Raw genomic sequence first — 22,118 nt, forward strand, 5'->3', positions numbered from 1 at the left:
ACTGAGCTCATAATCTCTGCTTGAGGGGTTGTTTGGAAGGGAGAAGATAATTCCGCGTGGAAAGAAGCCAGGTGTGGAAGACAAGCTTGCTGAAAGTAGTTACCTGACCGCTGAAAGCAGGAAGAGGTGAGCATAGGACTCTTCCCGTGCCTCTACTTCCCCAAACACCTTCTATTCAGTTCATATAAAAATCAAATGAACCACAGTCATTGGGATAGTGTTTTGGAAAACTTAAGGCTTTCAAACTTACAAAGGAAGAAGGATAAGGGACGTCTTTAACAAAATAAGCTGGGCTCAGGACTCAGTTTCCAGATTCAGCTGTGTCCCCTGTCCAATGCCGGCCCCCCAGTGTCAGTAACTCAAGGGATGCCATCTCATTCCTGGCCCATACTGTAAAAACAACAGCAGCAAATCCCCTTTATTTATTTTTGACAAGCTGCTGAGCTTGTCATCCTTTGTCATCCTGGTGAGCTGCTAATCAGCCTCACTGGCCCATCTATGCCCCTAGAAACTGAATCGCGCGCGCACGCACTATCATTCCATGTTTCTTATCCACAGCATCTGTGGCCCATAGTCAGATCCACACTGCAGGAACCCATGAATCTGACCTGGGTGCATGTCTGCCTTCCTGACTTTAGTCTGATTTAGCCATCTTACAGCACTTGGTACTTGGTAGTTTCTTTATCTGTGCACAAAAAGGGACTCTCTGTATCTGGTGTCAGCAAGAGAGGAGTTTATTCCAAGGATGTTGAGTAATTGCCAGAATCTACAGGAAGCTGAGGGATTTGCCCTTTAAATATGTCTGTCTGGAAACCAGGCCCATGAGGAGCATGATCGATCATATTCAAATATCCTCCTTCAGTGTGGTCTCCCGCCTCCAGTCTGGTCGCCACTGAAGAGCAGATGCTACCTTTGACACCAACCACCTCATCCTTGGGTCCCTAAGAATTACCACAGCTCAGCAACTCCACTGCCCTCAAGAGTCAGCCTTGGTGCTACAACAGAACTTTCCCCTTTCTCAATCTACCTCAAACAACTAATTGCAACTGGAAATGAGAATATGTGTCTATGTGCCCGCCTGCAAAGGAGTCTGGGAAGGCCCTCTGACACCAGAGGTGACTTTCTCCTCGGCAAGACTTGCAAGATCACGAATGCCCTTCTTAGGACAAATTCCAAGTCCTGGACAGTCCAACTGATAACAACAGCAGTCACTGCAGCTACCTTTAAGCAAGGCCTTGAAGTTTCACTTGCTTGATGTACATCTAAAGATCACAGTGCTCAGTAGCTCTTGAAATAAATGAATCAAAACGAAACCTAATATTATATAGTGTCGTTTGTTCTGGGTTCCTGTGACATCTGCTCTGATTCTTCCTTTGGTTCTGAATTTTAGCAGCTAAGAGCAGCCATCTTTGTTATTCCGGTCCCCTCTGCCTGGCTGGCACCAGCCCCGGAGCCTTCTGGTTTCCCCACTCCTTCTCTGTGTCTTCTTTTCATCATTCTCTTGCCCTCAGTCTGTTGACTCCATTTGGGCTCACTTGTTTTTTGACCCTAGACACTCTGGTGTTTCTTAGTAGGGGCACTCTCAGCAGTCGTCTCCAGAACAGTTCTTTGTCTCCTGCCTCTGAAGGGAGTTGGGACTTTTCAGAATCCATAGTTGAGGCAGCAAGCAGACTAGAGCCAGGGCATGCTGGACAAGCTTGTAGCAAGGTTGTGGTTGAGCCATTCCACAAACAGACCGGCCATAAAAGATAAGAGGCATGCCTGAGAAAACTCCTATGGGTCAGACACTATCTGGACTGGAGTCTCCTGTCTCCTGTCCTTGGATGCAGTTTAAAATGACCTTCCTGCTAACAAAAATAAACTGCCCTCCTACATTGCTGACGCCCGATCTGCACGTATACCAAAAAAAAACCCACCCTGTGCGCCAGAATCCCCCACCAATGTTTGAATCAGCAAATCATGTGTAACCGCGCCAAACCCCCCTGACAACCTCCCTGACTTTTCCTATATAAACCCCTAACTTTTGGGCCTCAGGGTTGACTCCTCTGTCTCCTGTGTGAGATACATGTCGATCCAGAGCTCTGATGATAAACTACCTCATGCATTTGCATCAAGTTGGTCTCTTGTGTTTCCTTGGGTGTACGCTATCCCGAGAATGGAGTGGGGGTCTCCCCAAAAGGAGGTCCTACACCTCAAGAACTTTTAACAACCTTGGCTATGCTCCCTCAGCGCTCAACTACTTCTACAATCGCCGTGACAACCCCAAATCAGATGTACATTTCCGAATTGTGCTTGGTTTACAATGAAGAGCAAGAGGAAGAGCAGAATCCAATCTTTGAGGCGCACTCTATGAGGAAGGCCCATTTTACCACCTGGCCCCTTGTCTGGTGGCTGACCTCTTCCTGCTTTCATGGCTGGATTTGAACCCAGATGCTTGTCTATCCTCACAGCTTAGAATTCCACAAACCTTTAGGGGTGGGAGACTTGGTGACCAAAATTAGCACTGGAAGCAAACATAATGCAGTGATTGAGCATAGAATGGAACCCACCTGGCATTTGCAGTGGGATGCAAACCATTTCATTGCTCTGAGTTCCATTCAGTTACTTCTTGGCTGAAAAATGAGATATGCTGTATATAACACTCCACAGACACAGAGCTGAAGAACTCTGTGCAGGTGACTTACTGTGAGAGCGGTCTCAAGACATGTGGGATGGAGAGGCAGGCTGGAACTCAAACCAAACCAAACAGGGAAGGCCTGAAACAAAGATTGAACAGAGTCCATCCCACCTCAAGACCAGAAATTGGCATCTGGGGCCCTGGGAGTCAAACAGAACTCAGCTGAGGTCTAGCTGGGAGGAAGTTATCTTCCCACACAAAGGAAGTGGGTGAGTTACCATCTGCCAATGGACTCAGCTGCTGGGGTATGGGTGAACAACAAGAAAAGAAGCCTCGCAGTGTCCACGGCAGGGAGCTATTCAACACACTTAGAGCACAGTGTTTGGTGCACAGTGCGAAGCCATTGAGTGTCACAGATTGTGCACATACTGTCATTGCACCCTGACAAGTGTGGAAGATGGCACTGCAGATGAGCTAAGGAACCATAAGGAACTTCTTCAGACACTAGCCGCTCACAGGAGCCAGAAGTTTCTGCAGCCTTAGTCCCCACTCTGCAGGATCACACAGCCTTTTTGGTTTTCCATTTTCAGAGAGAAAAGAAGAACCAAGCCAGAAGAGCCAAAATTTAGTGAGGAAAGACTGAAGGAAGGCAGCAGTCCCAGCCCTGGCTAGAGATTTTTGGAGCTCCAGTTACTAGAGTTGGACTCCAAGTACAGAGGTAGAGCCTTTGTTTTTGTTAGGAAGCAGGGAAAAGAATGGGAGGCAGAGAAATAAGGAAAGAAAGGAGGGAAGAGGGAAATACAGGTAAAAGGAAAGGAGAGATGAAGGAGAAAAGTGAGAGAGGGGAGGAGAGGGAGAGAAGAAGGAAGAGGAAGAAAAGGGGGAAAGAAAGGAGAAAGGAGATAAAAGGAAAGAAGGAAGGAAGGGAGGGAGGGATGGAGGAATGGAGAGTTGTGGAAGAGAGACTGGAGGGAGAGAAAACCAGAGCCACAGTGGGACAGTGATAATGTCTTAGATTTGATGGTATTTATTACAAAAATAAAAGAAATTAGAACTAATTGACACAAATGTGCAGAAGAGCTACTTTCTCCATGTTGGGGATTGTTTTCCTCCCTAACACAGGCAGCAAAATAAACCCTTCCATCAGGCTCCATGTGCTGACCAACAAGAAAAAAGAAAGACAGAATTAATTGAAGTTGAGCCTGTTTCCTAGGGCTAGTGGCTTACCTTAGAATTCATAGAATTCACAGACGTTGATGCTGTGTGAGAAACCTTCCCTGGGGGAGGTGTTACACATGTCTACTCGCCCCAGATAGGGAACCTAAGACAGACCAAAATATGGATACCGCCAAAGTCTAATTTGTAGAGCCAAAGAGTTTCATTGGAATTAGTTACAGGAGCAGGGGTGAGGGGTCATTTACAGGAACAGAACTTAAAGACGGCTGCATCACCAAAGCCCAACCTCAGTTGCTCTAAACCTTTTCCAGGCAGTTCAGCTGGTCTGCTGCTCCCAGGCAGCTGATCAGGTCTGAGGTTTCTTTGTTACTTAACCTCTACTGACTCAGGCAGGGAGGGAACCAGTGAATCTGGTCAATTTCAGGGACTTCCTGATGCTGTTCTGAGTTGTTTACCTTCTTGTTAATAGGTTTCTCTGTAGGATGGAATGTTTCAGTCTCTGGAAAAACTGTTTCACAGTGATTGATGTACATGATACAATGTTTTTTAAGATATGAAGAACTTGTAATTGAATCATGCCATAAGCTAGAAGCAGGGACAAAGACAAGGGGAAGAGCTGGAATGAGGCATACCACTTTCCTCTTTAGCGTTATTAAAATGCCTGATGGCCTCTTAAATTTTGCTGTAAATTCAGACTTTGCCTTTGCTCTTTGTTTTCCCCACCCACAGGCGTGCCTTGCTTAGGAGCAAAATGATGCTGATCTCTGGGTGATGAAGCAACTTATCTGCCGGCACCAAGCAGATCCTACACACGATGCTATAATTTCTTTAAAAAGAAGAAAAAAAATCACATTTCAAAATGTATAAAAAGAATAGCATAGTGTCTTAGCTGGAGTTTTGCCGCTGTGAACAGACACCATGACCAAGGCAACTCTTATAAGGACAACATTTAATTAGAGCTTACAGGTAGAGAGGTTCAGTCCATTATCATCAAGGTGGGAACATGGCAGCATCCAGGCAGGCATGGTGCCGAAGGAGCTGAGAGTTCTACATCTTCATCTGGAGACTGCTAGCAGAATACTGGCTTCCAGGCAGCTAGGATGAGAGTCTTATAACCCACATCCACAATGACACACCTTACTCCAACAGGGCCACACCTTCTAATAGTACCACTCCCTGGGCTGAGTGTCTACAAATCATTACACATAGATTAAAAAAAAAAAAAAGAGGAAACAAATTTTTCACTGTCCTAAAATAATGACCATTAGCATTGTGTGGTATATGTATGGACATTACAACACACATGAAATGCATGTATACAAACACATATGAATAGACATAACACATCTTAATACTTAATACAGACAATTTTGTGAATATTTTGTTCAACAAAGATCAAAATGAAATCACCTTTTACATCAACTAGTTTAGTTTAGTGCAGTGTGGTTCAGAATGGTATGGTCTGGTCTGGTCTGGTCTGGTATGGTGTGGTGTACAATTTAATGGGAATGTAGGCGTCAGTTACATGGTTCTATTTTAACTTCTTTAGGATATTGTATTTAACCCATGAGCTATTTTTAGCTTTACCATTGTAAACACTGCTGTGATGAACATCCTGAGCTGGAAAATCATGAAGCAAATTCCTAATTAGTTTCCTGGGATTGATTCCTAGACAGGACGTTACTGAGTCAAGAGGATTGTCACATTTTCAATTTTATTTACATTGTCAAATGACCTTTCTGTCACACATCTATGCTTACAGACTCCACGGGAAGATATGGTTGGTTCTTCTGACAAACTGTGCAACTTTGTAACCTTGGCAAATTTGGTGGTTGTGTTAGTCATTCTGTGTAGCTGTAACAGAATGCCATAGGCTGGGTAACTTACAAAGAATAAAGGTTTTTCTAGACCACAAGAGTTTATCCTCTATTGAAGGCATATTTTACACAGTGTTCCAAGCATCTAGTGCATTCTTACATCAGCTAGACATCTAGAACTAGGTCTATCTGTATCTGGGGCCTTCTCTGATGTCAGGTATAGAAACCTGTGCTTGGACTGCACTACAGGCATGCACAGTGCCTCTCCCTAACTAGGCAGCCACAGAGCTCCAGGCATGGCATGGGCCCCTGGGGACTCCTGGGAAAACACCATTGTGTCGTATCTGGAACTTATCTTTGTCAAATAGCTCTTTATACATTTCCTTTCTGGGACTCCCATTACAATGGAAAACTGAGAATGTCCTGATTATACTAGCAATTGATTTAAGAAATTTTACAATTTATATAGTCACATTATTAGAATCCCTTACAATCTACAAGGTCAAGCTATTGTGGAACAGGACTGTCAAATACTTAGATGGCAAATTTTAAAAATAAAAGGGGAGCGTATGCACCCACCTAAATCCCCACTGATTATGCTATATTTAGCAAAGCTTTTAGCATAGCTTTTTTTTTTTCCCCATTAAAGGTTAATGCTTCTTTGCTGCCCAAAGGTGTTTTGCCCTAAAGGAGACACAGCCTACAGTACATGTTAAATGCAAAGATATAGAAACCAATCCATTGAAAGGGCCCAGTAGTTTTCTAACATCAGGGCAAAGTTATGCTCCTATCTTCCCAGAAAATAAACACAGTCTCAGGTACCTCCTACTCTGATATATCTGACCAGAACAGCATCCCAGAGACCATTGGACAAAAGAAGCATCTGAAGATCGACTACAAATTCATCCAGAGGAGATATGCCAAGAGGAAGAATGAACCAACAACTTAAGGAGACAAGGACATAACACTACTGGACCCCAAAATTATGCTGTTATCTTTCCTGACTATATTACACATTAATTCCCAGCTTGTCAGTGCAGAATCCAGATGCATTTTTGTGAGGAGAGATAAAAAGCACACCGGTAATAGGAAGGAGACAGTATGGTTTTGTTTTGCCTTGCTAAGGATTTTATTTTAAATTACCAGTCCTAGGAGTTGTTACTAGGATACAAAGACAGGTCTTAAAACTGACCCACATTATTAGTAGAACTACTAATATCACAGTGAAAATATTAGCAGAAATTAATCAAGAGGTAGTAGAATTAGGAACTACAGTTTTACAGTTTTACTGTTGCTCAAGAATGATCTTAGTTGTCAACTATTTCTTAGTATGTGTTGCTTTAAATGTGTCTGTCAGATTTCTCTCACATAATCAATGGCCATTATTAGTAATCTGCATAAAGAGATAAACAAAATCTCTCAATGACTTTTGCAAGGTCCTCCTGGTTAAAACAGCTTTGCCTTTCCCTTGATTCTCTGCTAACTGTTCTTGTAATGCTGGTATGCTTGTCTCTATGAGTTAGACCAGCCACGAAGACAATGCTTTCAACCTTAGACCTATTACAGCCATGGTTTCCTCTTTAAAAATACAAAAATAAATAAAACAAAAAAGGAGACAATGTGGGAGATACAATGGTCCTTGTGCTTACAGTAAGTACCAGGGGAACCAGAAATGTAAAACACACAGTTTTCCTGTCAAGTGAAGAGATGTATAACTCGTTATCTCCCTGGAAAGCAGGGAGCAGATGTGATTCTTAGCCTGGAGATCTTTTCGCTATCTGTGTGGCCAAGACCACAGGAGATCCTCCCCCAGGCCCTTATCATGAGTTTGGTTTTTGTTGTTATTTTGTTTCGCTCTGTTTCCGTCTTGTTTTTCAGTCAACCCATAGAACGCATCTTTATGGAAAGTGTCACAAAGAATCGCGTTGTAGTCACGTCTTAAGCTTTCCTGCACACATGGAGTTGAGTTATTATCACCAGGAAAACTTTCTCCAAATTGGGCTGTGCTTAATATGCCTAAAATAAACTGTTCAAGGTTAGAATCCTGAAGTTTGAGTCAACACCAGCCAGGTAGTGGCTTTGAAATGAACTGCCTTCTGACCTCCCAAAGACAGATGCTTTTCTAGCCCTGGTACCCGCAGAAGTCTTGGGCACGGTTATCTTTAGAGGCTGGGAAGTTCAAATCAGAGCAGCTGTGTGTGAGGTTTGAAAGGTAAGCAGGTATGCGAGAGAGAACTGCAGCACAGAAGAGATAAACTCCCTTGGTGGTAGCAGTCTTCTATGGTGACAACTGACGTACACCCATGATAGCTGCATTAATCTCTTCCCAGGGGCCCCAGTAAGGTACCCAGCATCTCCTTCTAGGCCCGACTGCCTAATATGCTCTCTCACTTCCCAATACAGGTCTTCTGGGAGACAAAACCTTCAAACCAAGCAGAAATAAAACTGACATGTTATTCTACTATTAAATATGTCACTGTTTAAAGTGTCCCAATACATATGGAAGCCACTCGAATTTCTCCACAACTAGATTTTCTCCTATACTTATAACATTAATGAATATAGATTCAGACAATATTGACCTAAAAGTAAATTCTAAAAATCAATATGCAATATACTCTCCATGTATAAATTTTCAGTCTACAAAAAATGGTTTTCAGAGTGAAAACCAACATCTATATTCTTTTCTGATGTTTAAGTTTGAACATGGCTGATTCAATACGTAGATTGCCAGTACCATTTACCCATAGAGCTAGTTGACAAATAAGGGGGGGAAATTAGCTGAAATTAGCTGAAAACTTGTTCAAGTAAATAAAGTGGAAAGGGGAAAAAATATCCTTGATGAATTGTGATGCAGCCACTAAGCAGACAAACGGCTTTGGCACTAGGAAACACAAAGTTTGTTCCCAGCCACGGCAGAGATGCGCTGGCCTGTGAGGGTGACATGTGACTGTTCTAGAAACTCAGAACATAGCAACGACGACTCCTGCCCTCCAAGTCCTCTCCAGATTCCAGCCTACTGTTTATGGATTTTGTAAGTTTATTAGAAGACATCCGCTAAGCCCTTTGAACTCTTGCAGAGAAGTGCTTTATAAATAGAATTTGAGCCTGCGGGGTCCCATCCCAGTGAAGCTAATATCTTGTGCTTTTTTTAAAAAAAAAATTATGGCACAAGTGACCTAATACGAGACAAACAAAAGCAAGCCAGCTTTACAACCTACCAGTTTTTGGAACACTTTGTTGAGAGTCTTTTATGCATGACTTAACATTTACTGTCTCTGTTGGTGACATTTCAAATCATTGTCTTTTTTTTTCCCTCAAAATAAAGACTTGAGGGGCTAGAGGGGTATATTAGCAGTTAAAAGGGGTGAGTGCACTTTCAGAGGACCTAAATTCAGTTCCTAGAACCCATGAAGGGCAATCTCTATGAATGATCAGTAAACATTTAGTGATCAATAAACCCGACCTTTAAGGGGTCTGACACCCTTACCCATTCTCTTCAGGCACTGGTATACACTGGTTATACATACACATACATAATACAAATACATACACATACATAAAAATAATTTTTAAAAAATCTTTTAAAAGCAAAATAAAATATGCAAGCCTGCAAAAAGCAGTTTCTGAAGAAAATTTTTACCCCCAACACACGACTCTAGAATTTGAGACTTTGTTCTTAATTTAATGCTAGGTAAGGGAGACATTATGCCAGCAGTGTACTCAGAAGATATTTGCCAACCATTTAGTGAACAAAGGGTTAACATCCAAACTATATGAGGAATTACTGTTCTAGGCCACACTGTGAGATTCAGCACAGAGGAAGCATCTGGCTGCCAGGCCGGGGTCTTAGGCACTGAGATCAGTTCCCCTGTGCCTAGGGAAGGTTCCATTCAGAAGCCACCACTCATCCGGGCCACCCATTGGGAAAGCAGGACTTAGTGATCAATAGGACTTGCTTGCTCCCAGATGGTGCCCAGGAGCTGTGCCCGCTCTGCTCAGTCATCAGCTAAGTTTAAGCCATCTTAACTTCACAGTGAGGGTTAGCCTCTGAAGAAAGAGCTGATGCACACATGTCCTCAAAAAAGAAAACCTCGTTTAATCTGTTGCTGGGATGAACTTCAGGGAACCTAAGCCACACCTGTGCTTTCATCCATTGAGTCTTCTTATGTATCTATCTGTCCCTCATCTGAAATAACACCCTTTGCACCCATGCCTATGGCCCTCAGTCTGCTAACAGTATGTAGTGATTCAAATGCACGTTGGGTGTCTTAACCTTGTTAGACGGACTACACAAAGGCTTGACGGAGAAAATATGGCATCTAAAAGGTGATGTGAGGATGAGGAAGGCAGGCAGGTGACTCAGAGGAGGTCAGACTACCTGAGAAGGGTCAAAGGTGAAGAAGAGATCAACCACAAAGACACCGTGGCCTCAGAGCACTGCACAGATGAATGCTCTCCCTGGAAGCCCAGTTTCCTGTCAACAGTCACCCTGTCTTTTGTCTTTCCTCTTTCTCAGCAACAGCAATAACAACCACCACCACACTGAGGGCTCCCCACACCCTGGGCTCTGTTCTCAGCAAGCTGCCCGTGTTTACTTTCATTTCTCTGGGGTAGAAACTGTTTGTCTTTGTTTTACAGACAGGTGAACTGAAGGAGAGATCAGCATCCGCCTCAGGAAGGAGAGAGTCAGATTGAAACATTTTTTATTCCAGTTCTTGAGAATGGACCTCCTGCAGTGGGCAAGAGTTCTTCCTACTGCTCGGTGAGCTGTGCCCATAGAATTTTTAACCAGTGCCCCACCCTGTCTGCTTACAGGACTGACATTCTGATGCCTGTCATGTGTGTCACCCCTGCTAGCAGTTGACAAGCTCTGAGAGCAGCAACTAAGGGAAATGGGCCATTTCTTCAGTCTCGGGCATTTACTTCATGACTGCTGTCTGCCAAGTATTGTACCCCTTCATACACACACACACACACACACACACATGCATACACTTTGAACCTGCATGGGCATGCTTGGACATATACATACATACATAGATACATACATAATACATAAACACATACACAAATATGCATATAAACGCACATGAACTTACATGCACATGCTTGGACACACACACATGCATACACTTTGAACCTGCATGGGCATGCTTGGACATATACATACATACATACATACATAATACATAAACACATACACAAATATGCATATAAACACACATGAACTTACATGCACATGCTTGGACACACACACATGCATACACACATACACACAAGAACCTACATGTGCATGCTTGGACACACACATATGAACCTACATACATATTCTTGGACACACATACACACATACATACACATACATACATACACACACACACACATACGCACACACACATACACACACTCAGTAACACCCCAATAACAAACACTGCAAGTAGATGCTGTTATCTGCAAAATAAGGAGATAACACACATGCTGTGAGAAATCCACACAGCTAGGAGAGAAAAAAGCCATTGAACTTTTCAGACTTGTGTAGCAGCACACTGCCCTTCCATGTCCCCCTGTTTTGTTGTAGAGTCTTCTTTTCTGAAGGTGAAATAGAATAAAATGCACAAGACGTAAGCCTAAATAAACAGTAGAATTTATTAATAAGGTACCAACACACATGAATGTGTGTGTACATACATACATATACACATACACATATACATACACACATACATACATACATACATACATACATACATACATACATACATACCCAGAGAGAGAAATTATCCCCAAACAATCTGGACAAGGACTATTATCTCCAGAGAAAAAGACACTCCAAGGACTTCTGGGGGAGCTTCCCATGTTGTGTCCTTTGCTCTGAGTGGCAATGACACTGAGCAACACATTTGCTTGGTACCTATATGCGTGTCATGTCACCATATAATGGTTTTTTAAATCTTACCATTTCTTCCAGCAAAACACAGTCTGCCAGCCATTCCAGTGGTTTTGGTGAGAGGTGGTCCACCATACACTGCAGTCATTCTGGTTAGAGAGGCAGCTGGCTCAACATTACAGTGGTCCCAGCAAGAGAGGAGGTTTTGTATATTAGTTTTCTGCAAGACCCAAAGGGACAAATTCTTGAGGAGGTGGCTTGAAAGAGATGAGGTCATTGTCTCCCAAGTTCTAGCTCCCAGGATGCTGTGCTCCCTCTAATCAGTCCAGATGTGAGCCCAGAAAAGGAGAATGAGATCTAAGCAATGGTCCCAGTCAGGGGTCAGGCAGGAAGGAAATCTCTACCGCCAGGGAATTGATCCTCCTGGAAATTCAGCAAGGATAGCTAAGGCATGCTTGCAAGGTTATGCCAATTGCTTCTGCACCCCACACCACCTGCTGTTTCCTGGAGACACTGCCCTGGTGGACGGTGTTAGGCGCCTCCATGCAAGATAGCATGGTGAAGCAGCCAAGAGTATAAAAGGGCATATACTCTACAAGAGGAGGCCCAAAGGAACGCAAACATACCAGGTTATGACCAGGGAAAACTCAAGGACCACCACTGAAACAGAACACTCTGCTGTCTGTAAGTCTCCATTTTCTGAATTTACTTACATTAGAGCATCATTATATTTGGTGCTCGGGCCTATTTTGGTTTCCACAAAACACGACTTGAGGTCTAGAACCTCTATCATCTGGATAGTCAAGGTGCATTTATTGTTCATCGTTTTGTAATAGATTCTAATATAAGGACATTTACCCTGTGGTACAGACCAGCCATGTACAGAATGTATGCATTCTAACATCATTGCACTAGCACTACACACATGTGCACATACCCACACATATTCACAAACTCACATGCACACACACAAAAACACACTCAGTCTTACACACACTCAGACAAAATTACATACATACACTCAAGAGATAATAACACACATACACTCACACATGTGTGTGCACACATTCACATACACACACATACACACATGTAGGGTTGTTTCTGATGCTGTCCTATTTCCCAATTGGTTCTTGATCTGTCAATAATGAAGCCATGAGCCAATTTCTGGGAAGAAGGAAAAAGATGGGACTTCTGGGTTCTGGAAGGAAAAGAGACGAACTCAAGGGAGGAAAGTTCTCTATGCTTTGGAGAGAGAACCAAGCAGCCATTTGAGGTCTCAGGATGAGCAGGGGCCAGTGTCTGATCCTACAGAGGTGTGCTCAGGGATGCTTAGCAGGGACGAGCTGTATCTTAACAACTAAAGTTTAGGGCAGGTGGGAGGTGCATGGATAAGAAGATTGTTAAGGGCAAGAGATAGTAGGGTCCAGCAACTGTGTCCAAAGGTAAGTTGAAAAGGAACAACTGTGTGTGTATGTTTTATCAGTAGCTTTGAGGGAAGCTGGGCAGGGACTGGTAGTACAGTCCATTCCTGGAGCTTAGGTGGGGTATCGAAAGTTATAGCAACACACACACACCTTATTCTTCCTACAAAATGTGGTATATGCTTGACATACATCCCAGAAGAACACATGAACTATTTTATTTCTTTTTATAGTTAATTTTCCTTCTTGTCACCTTAATCACTTTTGTAATTACCTCATCTAGCAAGCAGCATTTCATTTCCTAAGAAGCAAAATTACTATTGAACCTTTCCACTTTCTTTACCATCTTAAAAATAATAATCAAGTTCCTAGCATGTGTAAGTGCATCAAAAGGCCAAGCCATTTTAAACAAGGCAGACCTGGACGAACAAATTGGTCTCTCTAAGCCTCAGTTTCCCATTTGTACACAGGAACCGTGAGGTGTGGGTCACAAGACCATAGAAGAAATAAGCAAGTGAAAATGTAGAATACCACACACAGAAAATAAAGGGGACTGATCCACAGGAGCCCTCCCCCTTGTTCCTCAGTTTCCTGACATCTCTGGAGGACATCACAGACACACAAATGACACCTCTGGATCTAAAATGTAGTTCTTGAAAGCACAGAGCGTTTCAGTTTCTAAAATATCCACCACAAATCCCAGGACACCTCTATTTATAGCCATGTTTTATCCATCTGTGTTCACTCAACCTCCAATGTATCAGAAAGTCTCTCACATTCTGTTTAAATTTTACTTCCCCAAGGAAGACTTCCCCGGGCTCTTCAGCTCGGTAACAATCCCTCCTTCAGAGCCGTCATCGCCTAGGGTGGCATTAAACACAACTTTAGCTGTGTCTGTGTTTGCATGTGTATTTTTCCTTTGTCAAATTGTATACTTGCAAGGATGTAACCATTGCCTATGTGTCTTCCCAGATCCCAGGACAGTTTCCAGCATCCACACAGATAATAAAAACATACTTACTGGTGGATTGATTGACTAGAGGGTAAGTAGACAGGTAGCCAAGGACTTAACTCCTTTCTTGTAACTGTAATAAGCCTGTGTAATCTACAGCCTCTACTGGAGCAGAATTTTCCCCCAAGGAATCTAAGGATCTATTTTCCAGCAGACCCAAATGCCCCCCACTTGCAGTAACTGAGGCGAGATCACTCAGGCCCTGTGAGGCAAGCCAATCTGAATCTACTATAACTCCAACAACTTAAACCGTCCCCCCCCCACCACCCCCAGCTAAGCAATGCACCGCATTCCTTTTCCTCTGAAAACAAAAACATTTGTCCGGTTTAGCAAATGTCAGCCCAAGCAGCATGAAGAACAAAATATTGAGTGTCACTTCCATCAAGCGAAGTTACTGGGCCAACAGCAGATGCACCCGCTGGCACCAAGTGAAGCCCATTATGTTACTACCATAGCACCAGAGATCAAGAGCGCACAAAGCCCAAGCTTTCAGGGCGGTGAAAAAGCCCATCTATTGTTCTCTGGCAAACAGTGCCAGAGAGAAAGGATCCTGGAGACTTAGGGAAGGCAGGCTAAAAATGCATGTGCCAAGCCAACACTAAAGTGAGGCTGCACAATGTAGCTACTGGAGGAGCAGCTGGTCCTGGTGGCACCAGACTGTGTCTTTTCAACCCATGTCATCAACAGTTGTCCACATAGTAAACACTTTCTGAAGGGGTGCCTGTCAGTTTCCATTTATTTATAAATAAGTAGATGAATAGCATCCAACTTACATTTTTTCACGGTCATTTTGTTTCCCTCTTTAAATTCCAAAACCAGAGGAGAAAAGACACCACACAGTAACACAAGGAGACAACAGCTCTGTCCAGGAAGCAGAATTGACAACTGATGGATAACACTTTTGGCCCAGTGCTATGGGGCAGTTTTTTCAGACTATTGTTGGAACAAAAGAAGGTCAAGTTTTATTCTTTTCTCCTGCTGGGACACAGAGTTGGTCTCAACTTTTCTTTTAAATGAAGGAGAAGAACACATTCTTAAATCAAGGCTACTCAGAACCACAAGGACAATCCCAGCACTCCTTAACTACGGGAATTGGTTTGTTGACAAACTCTTCTGTCCTTTGAAATTGGGCTGCCAATGTTCTTGGTCCAGCTGCCCCGCTAACAAGGTTCTTCAGAATGTAAATGAGTCGTAGCCAAGACATTTCATCCACCATCTCTTGGAAATAACAAGCATAGTTTCTTCTGGAGCTTCACAGAGTTCAGTAGGAATGGAATAAGTTTCCTTCTGTAAAAAATATTAGGTTTTCTGTCCTTCCTGCATTGCCCCCATCAAGTTCTTTGTTTAAAAAAAATAAAAGTAAACATTTAAAAATATAGATAAGTATATAAATTGAATTCATCTTAGACCAGAGGCTAAGTGGGAGATCAAAGACTTGGGATATTAAATAAATGTGGCTTGCTTGAAACCAGCAAGTGGCATGTTTTAGGGCCAATTCTGTCAGAGCACAGGGCAATATGATGCACAGCAAGGACCTGTCAGAGCTTTGGACTCAAATCTCTATTGCCATCTATTGAGGTTTTATCTTTTGGTGTGTACTGTAATGCTAATACTGGCCCCCAAGATCTGGTTGCATCAGCTAAGAGAATCCTCACATATACCAAGCGACCTTGATCCTTAATTTAAAAGTATTGGTTGAATAAAGATAGCTGCAGCCTATAGTTGGGCAGAAGAAAGGTAGGTGGAGTTTTGGACCCTGGGCTTTGGGTCTGAGGCAGAGGCCACAAAGAGAAGGTAAAGAGAGGAGAAGATGGCACAGGGCACGGGATCATGGGACAGGGCCATGAGCGCCGGCCAGTTGGAGTTAAGAGTGGCTCAGATGGAACATGGCAAGTTATAACTTGGGGGTATTGATAGGAAAGTAGATATTGATAGCTTAGGGGATAGATGTCTGCCCAGCTCTAGTGTTTTATGACTTATCATAAACATAACAGTTTTGAATCATTTATCTGGGAACTGAATGGTCAACGACAGTGTAGAGACACCTGATTGAGATTAAATAATTACCACAATAGCCATCTATTAGCAAAGAGTAGATACAATACATTGTTCCTCAGTCCTTCCATACACATACATATGAGTGCAGTCTCAACCACATGCTTTTCTTTAGCCTAAGGGATATTACCAGATAGATTGCACACAAAGAGTGAATGAAAAGTCTCAACCTGTGGACGAAAGCTAGCCCACCAGAAGATGAGAAGCAAGAGGAATACAATCAAGACCTCCCACTTCCCTCAGGCAAAGCTATTCTAATCTGATGACACTCCCAGGCAAATATGTACAGAGTCCAGCTACCCAACAGAACTCAGCAGACCCAGCAGAGCCCAGCTAGCTGGAAGAACTACCCAGCAAAACCCCTGTATCACCAGCTCTCAGACTTACGAGCTAAACACACACTATGTTAAGGTACCATGTTTTGTACTATTCGTCATAAGGCATTATTGTGGCAAAAGATAACGGATACACTATATGATGCTGTGCAAACCACTTTACTTGACAAGATTTAATTTTCTTTAATATATTTACAAGCAAAATGTACATATAGTACTTTCTTCCTAAGGTGACTGTCATGATTAAATTCAGGAAATTAGACAAGGTATGAGACATCATATGGCGGTGTCCTGAGCACATGATTGACACACATTCCTTAGCAGCTCCCGACGTGCCTCACATGCTTCCTTTACAGCTGTCCTTTTGGGAGAGACTAGCTGAACATTCTCCCCTTTGGACTCCATCCACTGCAGCAGTTGTGCATTGTTAGGAGCGTGCAAGGGCAGATTATAGATGGGAAAGGATGGGGAGATGAGTGGCCTAATGAGAAATTCAGGAAGAATCAATAAAAAGTTTAATTAAACAACACCATGCAAGATTCATTGTTTCTCCATGCCAAGGACCAGCCTCAGCTTAGAGCAGAGTTCTGAGAGAAGGGGTGTATGAGAAAGAAATGACTCGAAGTCAAATCGTGAGTTACAGGCTGGAGGCCTATGCTCTGCTCTGCTCTGTTCAAGACTGCTTTCCAAATTGCTTGTGTTCTCTCTCTCTCTCTCTCTCTCTGTGTGTGTGTGTGTGTGTGTGTGTGTGTGTGTGTGTGTGTGTGTTCTGCTCAACACAGTCTTTTCTTGCTATGCTAAAAATCTCTGTGGTGGTTGAGACAGCTCCCTCTGCTAGTAAAAATTCTAAAAGCTCTTTGCATAGCATATAGGGTTTCTGGCCAAGGTCAGAAAAGCTGCTATAAAAAAATTCTTAGATTTTCCAACCAAGACAGAAATCCTGCTAGAAAACTTCCAAAAGTAATTTTTGGGTTTTCTGATCAAAATCAGAAAGCTAGAAAACATTCTGAACGAGTTATGTGTACTCTTCCAACGGCCTTCTCTGGATAGCTGCTAGGAAATATTCTAAAAGAATATTGCTCTCTAAGTAATTCTTGGGATTTCTGACCAAGGTCATTTGACCAAGGTCATCTGACCAAGGGATTTCCCTGTCCCGGGCTGACCTTGAACTCAGGAATCTGCCTGTATTTCTAAGCATAAACAAAAAACTTAGGTGTGCCCTCCTTTGATCACCACTCCCTAAATCTCTTTATCTCCTCCTTAATATGTTTGTGTCAAGTTGGCTCACAGTGCAGCTACTTTTGTTCCTTTAGATTAGTGAAGCCCCTCATATGATTCATATTGCATACTTATATTTTGTATAATTGAGACATTGCATATATATATATATTTAACTTATCTTTTCAAAGTTCTTTCCCACAGCCTTAAGGGTCATCCTGAAGGTCTCAGTGTTTAACATTTTGCTGAGACATTAGCCACACCTTTGTCTGCCAGAGTGAGTGCTGTCTCTAATTATCATGGAGTCATTAACATTAACAGGGAGGGCATTTCTTGAAGGAAGAACATGGAAATGTGTACATTATTATTCTACAAGTGAGGCTTATGTCCACAACAGCTATCAACACTCATGGAGGCCCATGCCTGCTGGCCCTTTTCCAGGGTTAGGAACCGTGTCATTCTACCCCTACCAAGGCCATGCTGGACCCAGCATCCCCAGTTATATAAGCATACCCTATGACAGCAAAAAGGCATTCCGTGGGCCTGAAATTTCCCAGGTTACTTCATGACATGATTCCCTTCATATCACAGCTCCATGTTGAAGTCCAAAGAAGACCACTGACTTCTTCCTTCCTGGGATTTTTTTCTGAAGGTACAACCTGGGCTTTTCAGCTTTCAAGTAATAACAGAACCGTGGCTCTACAGGGACCATCCCCCTAATCGGCTAATTCTAACTTCTGGTGTCTACTATCTCCTAGAGATCTGGGGATTGACTCTCCCTGGTCTACCTCCAGTGCAGTGGAATTTGGGAGGCTGAGGTATAAAAATTCTAAGTTCATGGTCTTCACTACATAGTGAGTTCAAGGCCAGCATCCTCTCATAAGTGCATCCCCTTCCTTAGTGACACTTCCTGGTCACAAAGAGACTGTGGAAAATTCCAGTTTGAATAATGCCAAAGCGCCATATTTGTGGGGAAATCCATCTATAAACTCTGATTCCAAGAGACAGACCTATGAGATCAAAATCACCCTCCCATCTCAATAGCATTTAGGGAAGGCACATTGAGATCTTAGTTCAAATTTCAAAATTGGCTCCAAATTCAAAATTGTCTTTCAGAATCTCCTTTCTGGGATGGTTCTAGTAAAGTGTTCAAAGTTGTCTTATTTGCCCCTCCCCCATCCATCCAGTGTCCATTTTCCACACAGCTGGCATGTGGCTTCCTGCTTGACTTTCTTCATTCATCCAAAACTGTCTTTGTGTTGAGTCTAGTAGCCCTAAAATAGCTTACAAGACTTTTCATGAGCTCATCATCTCTGCCCACCTCTTCTGCTTCTCCCCCTACCATCCCTGCACCTTCTACTTTGGCCACAACAAACAACTGGAAAATCTTGACTCACATGGTATGCTATTTTAAGAAGCATCGACTGTCTCTCCTATCTGCACTCCACTCCTGGGTGTCATCTCTCCTCTCTTTCTCCTTTTCCTTCTCCTTCCCTCCTTCCCTCTCTTTATCCATCCATCCCTTCCTCCCTCCCCCTTCTGTCTCTCTCTTCCTCACCTTCTCTCCTCCCACCTTCTTTTCTTTCCCCTCCCTCTCTTTAATTCTGGAGATTGTGCTTAGGGCTTAGCACAAGCACTATTCTGTCACTAAGCCACATACTCAGTCTTTTTTTTTTTTTTTGTTGACCCTGTTGTTCTTTTTGTTGTTGTTGTTGTTGTCGTTGTTGAGTTAGTCACTGTGTAGACTGGGCTGGCCTGGACATCCCTAGGTATACCAGGCTTGCCTTGAGTTTACAGAGATCTTCCTGTCTCTACGTCCCTGAATTCTGGGATTAGAGAAGTGTGCCCCCATGTTCAGCTTGACTTTTTGAAGACAGGGTCTCAGTAAATTGCCCATGTTGGCTTTGTATTCAGTCTGTAGTAAAGGTCATCCTCATGCCTCAACCCGCCGAGTAGCTCAGATTAAGAGCCTATATGATTTGGCCTAACTCAAATCTCTTCAAAACAATACTTTCAAAACATTTTGCAAATCCATCCATTTCTCCATCACTCTTCTCTGACCCCCTTCCCATAGTATCATGTATCTGCCTTTATTACATATTAAGAATTTTAATTACATTATATGTGACTTTTATTAATATTAATGTGAAATTTTAATTTTTCATTATATGAGGAGGTTTACCCTCTGAATATACTAAATTCCTGTAACAGAAGACCTAAGACTATTTTAGGCACTATGGATAAAGTTCTTGATATGGAATTTTTTTCCTATAGAATATCTTTCAACAAGTATTAGTCAAGCATTTAGTAAAACCTTCCCCTCTAGTTCTAAAATTGTATCTTAAAGTTGTTTACATCATTTTTCAGCTAATACTCTATACTGATGCATTTGCCCACGTTAATTTCCCCCAATGTAACTATGATATGGCCCATCCCATGGACTTAATACTGTGTCTAAAATTATTGAGAATGCTTACTGAAATTATTGAGATGCTTACTGAATTGAAGATTGTGAGTTGCCTAATATGGATGCAGGGAATCAAACTTGGGTCCTCTGCAGCAAGTGCTCCTAACTGCTAAGACATTTCTCCACCCACTTGTGACTCCTTTTTACCAGAGAAATTTTGATGGAACATCACACATAGAAGCATATAAAATAAGTATACAAATTAAACACTAATAAATCATATTGAAATGTATTTTTAAAAATATATGCACACAATTTATCATTTACTAAAGACAAAAGTCTATTTGCATACTGTTGAAAGGCATGTGTTTGTTCCTTTTACATAAAGAATTAAATCTTCTGACTATTTGATATTCAGAACACAGAACACTTTCAGTTTTTCAGAGTTGATCAATATTTTGATTTATATTTTATTTATATATCCATCAATGTTAAGAGTGCCATCTTGTATAAATAGATAGTACAAAATGTCAGAAGTGCGCTTAGGAGCATTTCAGAAACGGTTGGCAATTCTATCCTAATCGCAAGCCAAATTTCACTGAATAGTTTTTGTAAGACTCAAAGAAAGAGAAAGAAAGAGGAAGGCTGAGACACTTGTATATTTTATTTTGCTCAAACTTGTCTCAGAACAACCATGATTATATCTGTATATACATCAACTAAAATAAGCATAGAGTATAAGTGCAGCAATAATGTATGTCACAATCATGTCTAATCAGACTAAACTTGGAAATGACTCTATGATGACAAAATATCAGGATTCAGAAACACCTATTTGTCTAACAGACCAATAACACTTTGGGGCAGTCTACAGAAACCTACAGTCACGTACAACACCCAGTCTAAGTCTGACTGCCTCCATAAGAAGAGCTTCCTACAACATGTCTGCAAAAGTCTGGAGGTGATAAAACACGTCCAAATGTTGCTTAACTGCTTTATTGCAGCTTTGACTTATCAGCTATAATTCTCCACTTTAGGCTCAAAGACAATTGATTCTTTCCTGTGTGGACCCTTCCAGGACTTTGACTCCAAATGCTGGCAAAACTGAGTTTTATCTTCTCCAAAGTAAACATCTCTCTGTCCTCCAGACATCCGTATGTGATGCTGAAAGAATGGCAGGAAATCAATGAGTCACGGCAGGGACTGGACAGGGGCAGAACACGTGCTCCAAACAAAGCTAACGGTAAAGGGTGCTGGACATGTTGAGATGGTATTTTGAGAAGTAAAGCCAAGATTTCAAGAAAAAGCAAGTACTTTACATGAAAGGAACTGAGCATCATGTACACAGAGGGAAGAGTCTCATTGGAGATGGGGAGGAAGTAGACAGGATGGGATGTGGTACCCAGGCAGAGAGACACTAAGCCAAACAGAAGGGTGACAGAGTAGAGAAGTTAGCTGGGGATGGGGGAGGAATAGATAACTCAATTACAACAGTCTTTCCCAGATGAACTGATCATCTACTGTGGTAAAATGAGTTAAGAAATCTGTGGTACCTTGTATTGCTGAGTTAGGAAGGTGCATTAAAAATATCACAGTAGGGCTGGCAAGGTGGATCAATGGGTGAGACACTCAAATGCAAACCACTAGAACCATAATCCCAAGATTCTCACAGCAAGATGGTAATCAAAGGAAGGAGAATCTCCCCTCCCAAAAGCTTGCAGAGTAGACACCCAAACAATATGCACTGGCAGACAAAGACTCTACCGCCAACAAAAATGAACCCACTACTTGATCTTTTCACTCCCTTACATGGGCTATGGTGATTGTACCCACACAAACACACACACACACACACACACACACACACACACACACACAAACCTTATCAAAATGGCCACAAAGGAAACTGAGGCAATGGGAGTTAAGTCAGGGCTTTTGTGGTCGCCGAATGTAGGAGAACGGTGTGGGCCTCCTGACAACATAGAACATCTTGGTGTTTCCTTCTTTATATGGAAAGAGATATATGGCTAGAGAAATTACAGGATTGCTTGTTGGTGAGTGACCTACAAGGCCTACTTGCAGAGCACAGCAGGGGCTCTTTGTCCCCATTTCCATGGGTATGTGCACCTTGGTGTGTGCAGATCTTTAAGACCTTGGCCCGGTACAG

The sequence above is a fragment of the Apodemus sylvaticus genome, chromosome 20 (genome assembly GCF_947179515.1).
Source record: "Apodemus sylvaticus chromosome 20, mApoSyl1.1, whole genome shotgun sequence".
Classification (NCBI taxonomy): domain Eukaryota; kingdom Metazoa; phylum Chordata; class Mammalia; order Rodentia; family Muridae; genus Apodemus; species Apodemus sylvaticus.